Source organism: Octopus sinensis, linkage group LG4 (assembly GCF_006345805.1).
Source record: "Octopus sinensis linkage group LG4, ASM634580v1, whole genome shotgun sequence".
NCBI classification, from domain to species: Eukaryota; Metazoa; Mollusca; class Cephalopoda; order Octopoda; family Octopodidae; genus Octopus; species Octopus sinensis.
In genome coordinates, this window is record NC_043000.1 from 157734026 (window position 1) to 157739025 (window position 5000).

At 31.9% G+C, this 5000-nt stretch overlaps 1 protein-coding gene across 1 annotated transcript in view; it reads right to left on the reverse strand.

Annotated features, from left to right (window-relative positions):
• The window catches only part of LOC118763192 (potassium voltage-gated channel subfamily KQT member 2-like), a 557870-nt gene that overhangs the window by 433005 nt on the left and 119865 nt on the right, over window positions 1-5000 (reverse strand). The gene's annotated exons all lie outside the window — the stretch shown is intronic.

Genomic DNA, 5000 nt, shown 5'->3' on the forward strand with positions numbered 1-5000 from the left:
AAACATAAAAATGAAACAAGATTTGAACTAAGAATATTATTGATACAATGTATTTCTGTTTACAATATTTCCAGAACATTCAACTCAGTTGAAAATTGATATTTTGAATGTACGCTGAACTATTAGCGTTATTTTATTATTTCGAAATAATTGACGATTAGAAAAACAAGAGCAGCAGGACATACACCACATAATATATATATATATATATATATATATATATATATATATATAATATATATATATATACATATATATATATATATATATACATGTATATATATATGTATATATATATATATATATATATATATATATATATATATATATATATATAATATATATATATGTGTATGTATGTATATCTACCTATCTATCTATCTATCTACCTATATATATATATATGTAATACAAAAAATAGCAAAAGATTTAACGGTGAAAAATTGTCAACATACGTTTTTCTATATTTTAAGATTATTTTCTTTCATTTCTATTTGGTTGATTTTAATTAAATATCTTTTCTCTATTTTGATAACTATTCAGGGATTTGAAGAAGAACATTTTCAGTTTCTATACAATTCCATTAGATTTAATTCCATTTTAAAATGTTTACAGTAATTTTCTGTGGTTTGGAAAGGAAACTTTCTGGATGAAAATTAAGACTCAGGCTATAGAAGTCTAATCGTGAGAATGTTGCTTTGATAGTTAAACGAGCGTACAGAGTTACTGAACTTTTAATAGGTGAGAACAAACGGTCGTAAATAGTGATGTGAACCATGGCATGGTATTGAATTAAGCATATGTCGTTTCAGCTTTTTATAAGTATTTTGAGTTGTGAGCTAAAGTAAGGGCCATTAGATGATCGACAAAACAGGCAAAAGTAGAAGCTACAACTCCAAATCACTATGAACCTTACTGTAAAAGAAGAGCATATTTTATACCACGGTTCTAGATTAGATTGATATCAGTAAAAGACGATACAGTCAGTGATGGAATGTATCAATTTGCAACGTTTGTGTTAACTCATATATCACTAGTAGGTTGAAGAGTAACATCAACAACCCTCATTTATTAACACCTAGAGGGGCTTTTGGACATTAGAACTTTGCCTGTTTACAGTATTGTTATATGGCTGTACATTTGTAGTGTCGGTACATCATCAGACAGAAGACTATTTAATTGTGTTCAGCTAAGTCTTTGCATCATCTCGTGGCGTTGTTCTTGATTTTATTAGGATAAGCTGATAAGACTCATCTATTGTTATAACTTAATCGACTAAAATCTGTTATAGAAGATAATATAAACATGATCAAACGACGGTTGAATCAAAGGAACGTGAAAATGCAGATAACAAACCTAGATTCTTTACACAGTCTACTTTTATATCTATGCATTGCTCCTTTTGTTAAAATTAATTTGAATAAACTTTATAAATAGTTGTTTCAGTCTCTATTTTCAAATTTGGATGGCGATATCTGGGGTATCAGTCATATTTTAATGGTTCCTACTCGACATTTCGTGGAGAAATTAAAACATTATTTGCTCTCTTGATGTAAGCATTTTATCTGTGCATAAAAAAAAACCATATAAATATAAATGATTGTCTATGAAATATAAAATGCTAAATTCGAACGAAAGCTGAACAAGACCAGAAAAACAATTAGGTGGATTACTTTTGTTTTGATCGTGCTCACTTTGTCACCTGCAAACACCTTTCAATGAAAATGACGTCTTTGATTGGTTACCGTATATTTCGTGTAAAAGCTTCGTAGGCGATGTAAACGAGCAGATATAACACTTCGAGTGAACGACCTCAACAGTGTCATGATTCTGGGACCTGCAGAATTATCAGTTACTACCTTATATTTAAGGCTGTATTCTTTGCAATATGAAACAATCCCTGACTTTGTTTGATTTTCAAGTCACAGTTAGCTACATTCATGATACTATCGTTATGTTTCAGAATCCGAAGTACCATTGACGTCTGCTTGAAGACATTGGGGGATTTACTGGCGAGCAGTAGTAAAATACAGTATTTTCCAACCTTCAAAAGCTGGAGAAGCTCGGACGGGATTATTTTGTTAAAAGACAGGCTTACTTTGCGCTTGATGGAAGAGAATGAGAGCAATAGCTACACTTGATAATTCTCTTCAAAAAATGGGAAATGACCTGAGCGCCACGGTCTCTGCTTCATAGCTTTACCAGCTATACAGCTGTTTCGAAGATTTTACCACTGTTGGAATTTAAGTAGCAAACCTCCTGCCACATGTAAATGGTTCTGGATTTTCTTTGGTATCTCAAGAAAGTTCAGCTTACTGGAAGAGAGTGTCGTTTTTCAACCATGATGACGGAAAATATATGTTGATAGTTTTGATATATTGACATATATAAGCGCAAAAATTAATTTCTTGCTTTAAAAAATATCCATTTCTTATAATAATAACTTGTTCCACTGACATATTGATTGTAAGAGATACAGAAAAAAAAAACGCTATAGTAATTGCCGCTAAAAATGGTAACGCAAAACGTAGTAACGCTAAACAGGTGTATGTCGGTGTATAGTTAAGAAGTTATGTCGCAATACGTGTTGGAAAAAATTCATTTGTAACAAGTGTAAAATCTACGTTTATGATCAACAAATAATGACAATTTTACCAGTTTCCAGAGTAATTCTAAAAGATGTAAATGTTATTCAATAAATATAGATACGAAGTTTTAAACGTGTTAAATATGAATGTTAAAACCTTACGAATATAATTTCGTCCTGACTAAGGCAATTTGTTTTAAAAGTTAATTGTAAAATATGAGCTACCTTTTTTTATTACGTAGAGCTCAAAATACTTATCCATTAATAAATAATTAAATATAACTTTGCTGAAGTAATAGTTCTTGCAGAATCTAAATGAACATGAATGGATCGTCAGTGCTGCAGTCGATACAATGATTCTGCTCTCAAATGAGATGATAAATTTTATTGTTTCGCTTAGGTATATAATTTATCTTTTACTTGTTTCAATCGTTAGACTGCGACCATTCTGGAGTACCGCCTTCAAGAATTGTCGAAAGAATCGGCTCCAATACTTACATTTTCTTTTAGCGTGGTATTTATTCCACCGGTCACATTTGCTGAATCGCTAAGCTACAGGGACGCAAACACACATACACCAGTTGTCGAGCAGTGAACACACATCACACACACACACACACACACACACACACACACACACTCACATACAACGAGCTTCTTTTAGTTTCTGTCTACGAAATCCATTCACAGGGCTTTGACCAGCCCGTGGCTATAGTAGGAGACACTTGCCGAATGTGTCACACAGTGGGACTGAACCCAGGATCATGTGTTTGTTTGGAAGCAAACACTTCTTCCAACAAAGCCACATCCGCGTCTGCCTATATATATATATATATATATATATATATATATAATATATATATATATATATATATATGTAATTTTGAGCTCGTTGAGACCTGAATTCAAAACGTAAACAGTCGAAATATAAGTTGCAAAGAATTTTCCGACAATCATAAAGTACGGCCATTTTGCTTGTTAATTTGTAATTTATGTATTAATCTGCATTGTTAAATACAGTAGTATCATCTCATTCTTCTTAGCTATCTTTTGTTTTGTAGAACCTATTTTAGTAGCTCAAATGTTTATATGTACCTAAATGGAGCAGAATTTACTCAATGAAATAAATATAATATGGATATCGGAAATGATAATTTTGCTTACAAAACAAAGGTAATAAAAGACATTTGTCTTTTCTTACATTTGTTTTGTAGAACATAACTACAAGAACATAACAACAAGGAAAATTAATAAGATGTTTTCATTCGTTATGTTTCAGTGCGTATCTTAATTTGAAGGTTAGTTAGTAATGAAGAAAATAAACATTAAACCAGTTTTATTGACAGACTTCATCTGCAAAAAATATTATACATTTTAAGGAATGGTATTACTTGAAAAAATTGTTTCAAATATTCATAGGTGAAAGTTGTGGAAATCGCACAGGTTTCGCTAGCCACACGTAATTACAACACTGAGAAATAATTGATTAGTAAATAACTTAAATCACCAGCGGTAGACAAGCCCAGAAATTATCCAGAGTAAGATCTATGTATATGGAACAAAAACAAAAAGCATCTAGTGAGTAAAAGAATATCAAAAGTTAACTATAGCCAATATGTGCCACTCACGGTGAAAGTTAAAGGATATTCTTTGTGATGCAGATGGCCAAAAAGATCGGCATTACAGATACTGCTCGACTTTTGGAAATCCTATCAGACCAGTGTGCCCGAAGACTTACTGCTTTGTTGGATATTAGAAGATTTGTACAACTGCTGAAGACGTTTTCCTTAAATTATTACACTTTAATGCGAACAGAATTACGATTAGTTCAATTGTGATCTGATATGCACCGAAGGCACAGTGGTGCCTCTACCATATATTTCGCTATATGTGATCGATGATGTTAATCCGTGAAGTTTAACCATTACATGATTATATTATTTTAAGTCTTGAAGTGTACACCGACCTGAACCAGAAAGATCTTTGACTGAATTCTTTAAGGAAGCATACATAGTGCGTTTTTCTTTATATCTGCTGTCGCTGCAAGATTAATTCGCAAGTGGAAGTTGTTAAATGGATACTATTAAATCAATAAAGAAACCACTGTAAACACTTCAACCTTTCGTTAGCGGCAGTGTCTACCAAAGTCTAGAAAGCGTAGTCGTGCTCAAAGGCATATTCAGGCGTCTGAACGGAACAAGTTGTTATATGAATGCGGATAACAATTTAGATGTTTGGTAAAGAACGTATTTTGAAGTTCTGGAAGGGTTGGGGGACGCTGATAAAGATCTATATTTAGAATTTTTTACTATAAAATTAATTTAATTTAAAGATAGTATATTGTTTATCTTTTTTTTATTTTATCGTATATCTGTCCCAGGCATTAAACTTCGGCAATGCTGGATTTAGTCGG